The following is a 12,698-nucleotide window of genomic DNA, read 5'->3' as shown; positions in this document are numbered from 1 at the left end:
CTGCAATCTCATGGTTTCTAGTGATATATTACAGGTGATCTAGAATCTTGCAATGATTCTTATTTCCTCCACAAACATTTATCCTATGTTTGTGTGCCAGGTACTGTGGTAGGGAATTAACTTCTTCCTCCTATCTTATCTCTCTCCACCCTACACAGTTAACCTTTAGTGCAATTACTAGATTAGATTGTTTAGTAAATCACATTGCAAAATAATTATTTGTGCTTTTGCAAAATACAGTATGTTAGTGATCTGATGTGACAGGTTCTTTGTTTTATATATATATATATATATATATATATATATATATATATATATATATATATATAAATTTTGGCACCACTAAATAGACAACATTCTAGCTTAAAACTGTTTTATAACAAACTCAAAATCAGTTATAGGTAATGAGACTGATACAATAAATCATTAAGGGGTCACTGAAGGAAAAATTAATGTAAGTAGCAACATTTAAAATATTTTTCAAATGAATATGTGAAGTGTAGAGACGTTTTCATTTCACATACATATAGATCTGGATTACACATGTAATTGATAAAATGAAAAATAACAGCAACACAGTTTTATCATTTCTAGTATGAACACATTTAATAGAACTTAAAATTCAATTTGTTCATATTTTAGTCTAAATTTAAAAAATATTTAAACATTAAGCTTCATTCTAGAAGCTTTAAAGTGTGTCCTAAAGATTTTAGATTTTTTTTTTAGTGTTCCTGTTAGAACTTTAAAATATTTTTGTCACTCTTTATTTTGAAATAATTTTGAACTTACAGGAAAGTTGTAAGAATAGAAGGAGCTCCTCTACAACCTTCACTTGAATTCTCCACTTGTTAACAACATTTTGCCCTATTTGCTGTAGCACTCTCTCTCTTTTCAAAATGTTTTGTGAACCATTTGAGAGTAAGTTGAAAACATTCTCCTCGGAATTTCTTCATTGTATATTTCCTAAGCACAAGGACATTCTCCTACACTGCCACAGTACAATGATCAAAATCAGGAAATCAACATTGATGCAATACCTTTATCTAATCTACATATCCTATTCCAGTCTCATCAGCGTGGATGCGCGCGCGCACACACACACACACACACACACACACACACCTGTTCTGCATCATGATTCAATCCAGGCCCAGGAATTACATTTCGTTGTCATCTCTTAGTCTAGAGTGGTTCCTTGGATTTTCTTCATCTTTCATGATGTTGACATTTTTTCAACAGTAAGGACAGTTTTGTAGTCAGTTCTCAATTTGGGCTTGTTTGATGTTTCCTCATGATTAGACTTAATTTATGTACCTTTGGGCAGGAATATTGATTTGCTCCATTTCCTGGTGATACTAGCTTTAATGTTGTAGGGTTTTTGTTTTTCAGTGTTTTGATTGCAGAGTAGCACATAGGTATTTTAATAGTAGTAGAAAGCCTTTGTTCTAATGCATAGGAGTTTGTGAAATGAAGCGTTGGGATTTTTTTACCTGATTAATATGCTTTTATTCGGATACATGAAGATGGTTGCCTTTTTAAGTGCTTAAAAAAATACTAAATTCTTTATACATATGCAATTTCTAGGCATATTATTAACTCAACCTTTATGTTGACTTTTATGCCCCTACATTATACTCTATAAAAATCTGTGATTAATTTACTTTGATTTTGCTTAAAAATTCTTAAGTACAGCATTCTGTTCTACGTTACTATAGGCTCTTACCATGTTTTACTAAAATGATGCATAATGTAAGATTGAGATTGCTGTAAAAATACACTTTGTTTCTTGATTTATGATAATGCCATACCCCTTTATGTTTAGATGCAATTTGTAAAATTTGAAAATTAAACATTATTCTTAAATCCACTTAACACTTTGTGGTTTTAACTTGGAGGACAACGATGGTAGAAAAATGGTTTTCAGATGGTAATTTTTTAAAAGGGTCATCTGAGAACCCGAGAGCCCCTTCTTTAGAGATTTTGCATCAGAAGCTATGGAGCCAAGAAACCTGCATTTTTTTTGCAAGGTGCTGGGCAATTCTGGTGTGGGAAGCTCAGTTGTCCCACCAGCCTTTGAGAAACACAGCAATAGGGAAATATCAAGAACGAGGCGAGATGACTTCTTACAAATGCCATATTCAATGTACCTAATATAACTGAAAAAAATCAGCATTCCTATAATCATTCCTAATATGTTGTTTCTTACCAAAATAAACACCATAGTTTTGAGTTTGTAAAAACAAAAAACTTGATGTTTACATAGCATGAAGTAGTAAAATATTTTGTATGTGCTTTTTAAGCAAGTGTTATTTCAGAGCCATGTAATTTATCTGACCATTCACTGAAGTAGTGTAAATCCTAAAAGAGAGAATAATAGTAAAATCTCATCAGCCTTTTTTGCTGTATTGAATTTAATGACATGATATAATGGACATCATTATAGTTAGAAACTATTAATATGTTAAAAGATTTTTGTATGGTGATATTGTTAACTGAATAGAACTTCTAGTGTTGCATCCTTTTTTAAAAAAAATAAGCCCCGCTAACACACACACACACACACATACACCCATCTTGGAGAAGAATATATTCAAGATTGTGGGAAATGTATATGCTTGTTTTTGAGAAATATGCTTGACAGAACATAATTATAATTTGCCTGAATGATTTTTAATTTAATCCTAAGTTGACTAAAATAGGTTTGTGACTAAATTAATGTGTTCAGAAGCTGGTTTTATTGAGTTAAACTTTCACTGAACTTTATTGAAACCCCTATAACAGAAATTAATCTTAATAACTGAGGAAATGGGAAGATTAATTTACATTAAGTGTACTCAAGAAGAAAAAAAATCACTTTTAAACAATTTTCAGCTTGGAGAATTTAGATTTTGGAGCATCAAATATTCTATTTTTTTTGGAAGCTACTAATACAACTTTGTTTGTAACTTACATGCGTAAGGATTTGCTCCAAACTCTAGTATTTCTGTTATGTTTCAATTCCAAAATCAACATATATGACATATTTCATGTAGAAACTGAATTTATAGCATTCAAAATGTGTTACATCTTTTTATGGAATTGAAATTTCATGAAGTTCAAAATTTCAGAATAAATTTTTTTGAAGTAGAGTTGATACTATATGGTAAATAGTAAAATCTTACTATAACAATGGTAGGTGGCAGAAGTTGTGAGTGTAGCTAGTAAAAAGGCTTTTTAGAAACCATTACTTTGTGAAAATATTGATTATTTTACAAGTCGTATGTTATGAGGCATTTTTGGCTCTGGAAAATTCCTAATTATTTATTATGCTTATAGAGTTATTATTTGCTTTATTTGTTTTTGAAAAAAGCATTTAAAACTATTTCCATGAATTAACTTTTAGATGCATGTATACCTTGTAAATTCTCATCCAGTTGCCCTGCTTTAAAATATGCTTTTAGTTGGGTAAACATTAAAAGAAGAAAATAAGTCATGACTACATATATTTTAAAGTTTTGTGGAATTCAAACTGAGTTGTTTTAGTACCAATTCTAATCTTGTAGTAAATGAAATGGATTAATTTAAAGCCATACATGTTTCCTTAGGGGTAAAGTTGGATTTATTTCTTGGCAAATATCAACAGAATAAAAAATTATAAACAATACCTTTGGATATTATTATTCGATTCTATGACAAGTATTTAAAAATTCTCTTTCATCAGCCACATTCAGTGGTGAAATGATGACATGTGTCATGGCTAAGAGCTGGGGCTTGGGAGTAAAACTTGCATTAGATTTGAGAAAAACTATTTCACTTTCTAAGCCTCAAAGTCCTCATCTGTAAATATGGGGTGAGCAGCAAATGAAGTAGCCTCTATAAAGAAGTAGCACAGATCTTGGCAGATACACGTACCCAGTGCAGGTTAGTTACTGTGAATGACATGTTTGCTTTTCATGGTTTTATAACAGCTGTTGTACCAGTTGAAATTCTGAAGTCCTACCAATCTCACTTGTTTCTTGGGAAGAATTTAATATCAGTGATAGAGAATATTTTGGGTAGAATTTTCTTATCCTATATTTGTTCTTCTTTTATTCATTTTGAAAGATTGCCTACATTGAGCTATTTTTCTTATCTTGAATTAGATGTAGGAGGCTCCAGCAGTTTCATTTAGTCTCAGAGCAGTGGAGAGGAGCTTCCTGTAAATTGGTTTCCTTTAGGACATATATGGTATCCTGCTGGCTATGGTTTTTGACGGTGAGTATTTCCAATAAGGCGCACAGTGTGGCGAGATCTTTCCCAGCCAGCCTGGCCCCCCTGGCAGTGTTTTCAGGAAAGAAAGAGTGGGGCTTTGATCCCTGGCCAGGGATGGGGATGTGTGCTACTACCGCCACAGCAGGAGATCCTTCTAGAGAATTCCATTGTATCAGCATATTAGTAATAATTTTTATGTATAGTATTAATTGAAGGATATAAAATTTTATAGGTTTCTCAACTGAGGAGTTCCTCAATCAGAATATGATGAGATAATTTGGTTCAGAAATGCTTCATTAATCTGCCATTGTTAGGAATAAGATGATTTTTCAAAAAAACTGAAGCTCAAGATAAGTCCCCATTTAAAGCAATTAGATGTAAATCTCTTTCATCCTAAATGGTACCCAAAATATGGATTATAAATTATCTTCTGTCATTTCTAATCTGAAAAAAAAACAGAGGACTAGATTCATTAGAATTGATTGAAGTCAAAGGGCTCAGCTCTTGTGGTTTGCATGAGTCAAGTTCACTGGTTTTAGTGGGAACATTGAAGCTCATATTGGCTGTCCAGAAAGGACAAAATTCAAACAATACAGAATGACACAGAGTAAAAAAGTCTTAAGTCCCTCTTCAGTTCTTCTGTTTGCCCCAATATTAGAGCATTGATAACAGTTTGGTGTCTTTTTAGACCTTTATAAAACACACATTCATTCTTTCTCTTTCCCTTTACACACACACAGAGACACACACAACTAGCTGAATAAATAGAAATAATCTACATATTTTACGATTTTGCTATTTTGCTCTCAGTGTCTTGCATATTCACGTTTGTATGTATGTATATGCATTTCATAATATGTTTTTCTCCATTGATGGACATTTTTGTTTACAATTTAAAATATATAGGTACACAGAAGTAACCATTTCATAATAAAATGGTGACGATAATAGTAATATCAACATAGTATTGATCTATTCATTGAAATTTATTATTATGTACAAGGCCATGTATTATTTATCTCATTTAAAAATAACAATGAATTGAGGTATACACTATTATAATAAACATTTTACCAATGAAGAATCAGTCTCAGATGAGAGTAGAACTGCCCAAGCGTGGGGCAAAAAAGGAGAGGAGACCTCTCACTGGTAACACTATTTTAAACTTTCTAGGTTTTGAACCATGTGAAAATATTACACGTTTTCTTTTTTTGAAGAGGGAGTGGTCAGCACCCAAATGCAGCAGAAAGTTCAGATGGGCAAACCTGGGAAGATGCCGTTTATTTTTGCCAAAGATTAGTTCTTTGGCAAAAGAACTTTACCAGAATAGATCTGGCCTCGTATCACTTGTGCTGCATTCTACTAACTGGGCAGACTCAGGGCCAGCAGAGACTAAAGGGAGGGGAAAGAAAGCCACCTCTTGATAGGGAAAGTGACAAATAATTTGTGACCATCTCTAATTACAGGCAGTAAGGAAGTCTTTGCCAGAAATTAATTATAACTAAAATGCCCACTGCACAGCTCATTACAAACAAAAATTCCAGCTGAGAGAATTACAAACTTATCTGAAGGACGTTAAGACCATTCCTCTAAACAAAGTGGGTAGCCCACCTCCCTCCTTCCACCCCTGTAGATCAAGAAGGGGCATCAGTATCAGGCTACTTAGTTCAAGATGTTTGGGAACTTGGAAAATTGTGGTTAGTGAGTTTTTCTTTGGAATTATTTTCTCTGCTTACCTGCAGGAAATAAATGGTGACAAGTGATCTGCTACTGCCTTTCAGAGCTGTGGGTAATATCCCCTACATTACCTATGAGAAGATAATTAGAGAAGATTTTTTTCGAATCCTGGTACTAGGAAATATTTGTGGTCTGTGGGAAATTGATACGATTGTTTCTTATAATCAGTGCTAAACTTACAACATATTAGATAAAGAAAATCGGAAAAATTTGCAGGTCAACTTGAATAATGTTGTAAGAAGATACGACCTTCTTTAATGTACATGTTAACTATGCCTAGGTGATGGTTTTCTGCTCTAGATTTTCTTCACTGTGCCATAAAGTTAATTGTTTCCATTTCTACTTTTCCAGTTTAATATATGGTTGTTAGAAATATTTTAAAATCGTTTGGAAAATAAAATAATGAATGAATCAGCCAACAAAAACAAAAGTACCGTGATCATGGAGGGAGAGAAACACTTTAAATTTACACCCTAAGGCCTGAAAGCAACAGTTTGTTCATGAGAGGAGCCAGAACAAGAGGATATTGAATCCCTAAGCATCAGAAGTCTCAGCGTGGTTAGGAAGGGGATCTTGGAGGTTTCCAAAATACCTCATCTTCCCAAAACTCTTGTATATAGCTGCCCTGTTCTGCAAATTGAGAATAAAGAGAATTTCCTTAATCCAGTAACTAATATCTAGAGAGCACCTACAGTAGACACCATATTGAAGGGTGATGAATGTTTTCCTTCTGGTAACAAGTGTGTCCACTATTAAATTTTTGATTCAGCCTTGTTCTGAAGGTCATGGCCAATGGAATTGGGGTGTGTGTGGTGAGAGGGAGGAAGTATAAGGATGAGGAAGAAAGAAATGAAACTGTTGTTATTCACAGATGATATTGTATATGTGGAAATAGTGGGAAATTCAGAAGAATCCATGGATAAACTCAGCATTAACAAGTGAATTAAGCAGATTCACTGAATACAATGTCAATACACAATGTCAATTATATTTTCTATATACTAAAAATCACCAAAGATATGTAAAAATTTCCATTTACAATAGCACCTACAAATAAAGCTAACACAAGATGGGCAAAGGCTGTACACAGAAACTACAGAAGTTAAGAGAGACAGTAAAGAAGACCTACATAATATGGAAAGAGATGTTCAGGGGTTGAGAGACTCAGTACTGTTCAGGTGCTAATTCTGCCCAACTTGATCTGTAGATTAAATGCAAATCCAATTGAAATCCCAGGAAGATTGAAAAAAAAAAACCATAACACAGATTCTGAAATTTATAGTGAAGTGCACAGGGACAAGAATAATAAAGCTAATCCTAAAGAAATGTGAGGATTTACACCTCCAGATCTCAAGCCTTAATTTATGCTTCAGTCTCTAAGACACTGGTACTGTGTAAAGACAGACAGAGAACAACCTGGAGCAGAACAGGGAGTTGAGAAATAGACTCCGATAGGTAAGATGGTCTTAATGGTTCCGGGCCAGTTAGGTTTCTGTTAGGGAAAAACATGAACCTTGCTTCCTCCCTTACACCATATATAATACAAAATTTAATATGGCATGAATCAGAGACTAATTTGAAAGGTAAAATCAAGCTTCTAGAAGAAAACGTAAGAGAACACCTTCATGACCTTGTCTTCGGGAAAGATTTCTTAAAACAGGACACAAAAAGTAGCACAAAAGGAAATAAGGAAGTTGGATTTCATTAAAATCAGGAACGTCTGTTTATTAACAGACTTCTTTAAAGAATGAATAGGCAAGGCGCAACTTGGGATAATATATTCATGGTACATGTACCCAATGAAGGACTCCAATGTAAAATAAAGAACTCTAAGCCAATGAGAAAAATACTAATATTAGAAGAAGTATTTCATAGAAGAGCTTATTCAAGTGTCTAAGAAACATATGGAAACGTGCACAAGATCGTTAGTCATCAGAGAAATGCAAACTAAAACTATGAGGTGGAACACACCAGAATGGCTAAAATTGAAATGATGAATAGTGTTTCCGAAGGTGTGGAACAACTGGAACTCTCCTATTCTATTGATGGGGGAGTGAATTTGGAAAACTGCTTATATGTGTTATAGCTTTATATATACCTACCCAGGGACCCAGCAATTTCACTCCTAGATATATACCCAAGAGAAATGGTGCATGTCACCAAAAGATATGTGAATGCTTCTCTTTTAAAGTATTTATTTATTTATTTTTAGAGACAGGGTGTTGCTGTGTTGCTCAGGCTGGAGTACGGTGGTGTGACCATAGCTCACTGTAACCTGGAACTCCGGGGCTCAAGTGATCCTTCTGTCTCAGCCTCTGGAGTAGCTAGGACTACAGGTGTGCACCACCAAGCCCAGCTAATTCTTTTGGCTTTTAAATGTTTTGTAGAGACAGGGTCCCGCTGTGCCACCTAGGCTGGTCTTGAACTGATGGCCTCAAGTGGTCCTCCAGTCTCAGCCATACCAAAGTGCTGGGATTACAGGCTTGAGCCACCACGCCTGGCTTTGCACAAGAATGCTTCTAACATCATTCTTTATTATAGCCCCAAACTGGAGGCAAGCCAACTGTCTGTTAAGAGTAATGGATAAATTTAATGAACTTTTATCAGTCAATAAGAATTAATCACTGCTATATGCAATAGTAAGAATGAATCTTATAGACATAGTGTTGAGTGAAGGAAGTTGTTCCAAAATGTGTAATCTATATAATTCCACTTAAAAACAAGCTCAAAACTAGGCAAAACTCATTTATGGTGATTGAAATCAGAATAGTGGTGAACTCTGGTGGGGTGTTGCTGGCTAAGGAGGCATAAAGTGCCAGAAATATTTCAAATCTTGATCCAGGAGCAGGTTATGTGGATATGTTGGTTTCCTTCTGCAGCCTAACAAATTACCGCAAACTTGGTGGCTTAAGACAACACCCATTTATTATCTCAAAGTTCTGAAGGTCAGAAGTCCCAATGGGCTCAGCTGTATTTTCTGCTTAGGGTCCCACAAGACTGAAATCAAGGTGTCAGCTGAGCTGGGCTCTTGTCTGGAGGCTCTGAGGAGAAGTTCGCCTCCAAGCTCATTCGGGTTTTTGATAGACTTCCGTTCCTCGTGGTCGCAGAACTGAGGTCCCCACTTCCTTGCAAACTGTCCATTGGAGGCTTCTCTCAGCCCCTCAAGGCCACCATATTCCTTCTCATGTGGCCCCTGCATTTTCAGACCAGCCATGGTGTGCTGAGCCCTACTTATGCCTCAAGTCTCTCTGACTTCTTCCCTTGCCTTCAGCTGGTAGAAAGTTCTACTCTTAAAGGCTTATGAGAGTACACTGGAACTTCCTGAGGGATGCAGGATAATTGCCCTATTAGCTGATAAGTAACCTTAATTACATCTGCAAAGTCCCCTTTGACACATAACGTAACATGTTCACCAATCTGACACCAGGAGGTGAGGGTCATGGAGCCTGAATTTTGCCAACCACAATAGAAAGGTATTGACATAAAAAGTCATAGAGTTTGTTGGGTGCAGTGGCTCATGCCCATAATCCCAGCACTTTGGGAGACTGAAGCGGGAGGATTGCTTGAGGCCAGGAGTTTGAGATCAGCTTGGGCAACATAGAGAGACCCCATCTTTACAAAAAATGAAAATAAGTCATTGAGTTGGATCCTTAAAATATGTATATTTTACCATTTGAATGTTGTATCTAAATAAAAATTAGTATGTGGACAGTTAAGATAAGGACATGGAGTCAGAGGCAGAAAGGCAATCTTGGCAAAAATAACTGAGAAAACCCACAGGTGGGAAAATAACAGCATGCATACTGAGAGCAGTGAGGAGTTCAGCTGGAACCAAACCAAAGAGTATGTAAGAGATAGCAGGAAAAATTAAGGATGGAGAGGTGGGTTTGGATCAGATTAGCTGGCATTTCACGTCAGTCCCAGAGTGGAGTTGAGTGACCGGAGGCAGAGAAATGTTAGAACTCTATTGCAGGACTTCAGGCAACAAAGTGGGCCAGCAAAAGCACTGGGCTCTCGGGAGTAAAAGTGATCCCTGTAACAAAGTCCACAGAATTTGAAATGAAAATGACTTCACAAAATGAAGGTGGCATTCCGGTTTGTCATAGAGACTTCTAGTTGTCCACCAAATCCATTCTCCATTTTTCTAGTAATTGAACCCTTCAGTTTTACCTTGGCACTGAGAATGAAGATATTTTCCAGTCTCCTTTCCAGCTAGGCGTGGCTGTATGACTCATTTCTAGGCAACAGAATGTGAGTCGAAGTGACAGGCAACTTCCAGGAAGCATGCTCTTAGTGGAATGTAGATGTGGTGGCAGCGATCCCTCTTGGGACATAATGGATCTTGAAACACCCCAGGAATAGTGGAGCAATAGGATACAAGAGCATGGATCTCTAGCACCATGGAGCAGCTGCAAGGCTGCTGAATACGGCTGTGCAGTCGTACACTGCATTAGCATAGTAAGCACCATTCCCATAGTCCACAATGGGAACAGGACCCCATAGAGTTGTGCAGTGCAGATCTTGCACAACCTTACACAGTAGCCCAGAGCCACCTGCACAGGGAGGATAGCCTGGAGGAGTTAGTCTTGGGAAGCTTACACCTGAACTATTTAAACTACTATTATTTTGGTATCTGCTTCAGCTTCTGAACTTATAATACAAGTAATACAAGGTTCTAAATCACAAATAGTGACTTGGGTGTTTTGGTGTCCTTTAGCAAACAAAAGGAAGTCAAAAAGAGTAGTGGTTAAGGGGCAAGATTATAAGATTTCTTAAGTGAATGCTAAGTGCAAAATCCTATGATCAGAGCTGTGGGGAATACAAAGAGAGGACAGTCCCTGCCCTCTAGGAACTTGAAATCTAGTGTGGAAAAACACATGCATCCCAGTAACTTTAGGGAATATCACCTTCAAGGAATTTATAATCTAGTGAAGAAATATATATTTATACCAATAATTTTAATACACAGGAGTGAAATGAGGCTCAGGAAGGAACAATCTAGCAAGAAAAATACATTCATACAAATAATAATATCATGCAGCAAAGAAGCAAGTACTGGAGGCATTCCTGATATTAAGCAGAATGGAACTAGCTAGCCCCAGGTCTCCAAATCCCATTTGTCAGTTTTCCCTTAAGATATTCTGACGTTAGGAGATCCAACACTATAGTAATTTTTCTATTTCAGTGCCCTCTGACATCTGGCGTCTGCAGCACAGAAGCAGTCTGCCTAGTATGTTTTAAGGATTCTTTCTTTCCAGAAGCAAAAAAGGAAAAAATCAATATTTTTTTATTTGCACAAGAAAATGAAAACATACTTGGCCTCGGAGGAACAGAACATCTAATTTATTTTACCATGTTTTCTAAATAGTACTCTACAGAAGCTTATATTTATGGATAGTATCTGAATATGACCTTTAAAATACATTGTTTAGGTAGTTTTGTTCTTAACATACTGTGATAATAATAATGGCCTTTAAAAGAAAATGCGGTTGAAAAAATTAATGTGTGTGTGTGTGTGTGTGTGTGTGCACTGTTTAGGTGTGAGGACCAACCCCAAATTCTGCAGATCTTTTCTCAATATTTAAACCATTCTCATTGCAGCAGAGATTTACTCTTAAAAACCCACAATGAATATTTATTGAGGACCAATTAGGAGAACTGCTCTATTGAGCAATGTGAAAGTGTGGTTTATGAGATAAATTCTGTGTTCTCGTACAGTAAGTCCCTACCCAAAAAGAGACATAGAAACATATACATAAATAACCAATACAGAGTGCTAAGTGGAGGCCAAAAAGGTTGTGACTCCGTAGGGGAGGAAAAGATTAATTCTTACTAGGGGAAGCTGAAAGGCTCCATTGGAATGATGGCTATTAAAATATTGGTAACGTGGCAACACGCACAGTTAGAAATAAGTATGGGGCTGGGGCCAGATTGGGAAGAGTGGATTGTGCAAACCAATGACAACAAAAAGGCAAGGAGAATATAAGATAAAAACAAGGGGTGGGATGTAGAATGAGAGGCAAGGCTGAGAAAGTACGTCGTGTGGATTCGTGTCTCTCGGGGAGGCATGGTCTTTGTTTGGCAAGCAGACAAAGGCCATCAAGGATTTCTGATCATGGTGGTGACAATCCCATCTGTGCATTGTCAGCATGGGAAAGACAGGCATCAAAGATCGAAGGCTGGAGGCCAGGTAGGAGGTTGCTGTGTTATCCTAGGTGAACAGTCCCGAGAGTCTAGATTAATGTAGAGTCAAAATGGATGGGTATGTAGCTCATCTCCAAGCAGCAGTAATTCAGGGATCCAGGCAGCCCCTTCTTTTTCTTTCTTTCTTTCTTTTCTTTTTTTTTTTCTTTGAGAGAGGGTCTCACTATGCTGCCCAGGTTGGACTCGAACTCCTAGGCTCCAGCGATGCTCTTGCCTCAGCCTCCAGGGTAGCTAGGATTACAGGCACACAGCACCACGCTTGGCTATTCTTTCTATCTTATGGCTGTGCCATCTTTAACATATGGCTTCCAGGTTCAATGTGCCTGTCTTTATTAAGTTAACACAGCGGAAGAAACACGCAGATTTACATGCAGGCAGTTTTTATGGGCCATATGTGGAAGTGGCATTCATGGATGTTCCACTGGCAAAAACTTAGTCCCATAGTCAAAACAAATTGCAAAGAACGCTGGGACACAGGAGGGTGTAAAACGCTCCATCAGGGCTGCCTCGACATTGATTAGTAAGAT

Source organism: Lemur catta, chromosome 1, assembly GCF_020740605.2.
Source record: "Lemur catta isolate mLemCat1 chromosome 1, mLemCat1.pri, whole genome shotgun sequence".
Classification (NCBI taxonomy): domain Eukaryota; kingdom Metazoa; phylum Chordata; class Mammalia; order Primates; family Lemuridae; genus Lemur; species Lemur catta.
Note: the sequence above shows the minus strand (reverse complement) of the source record.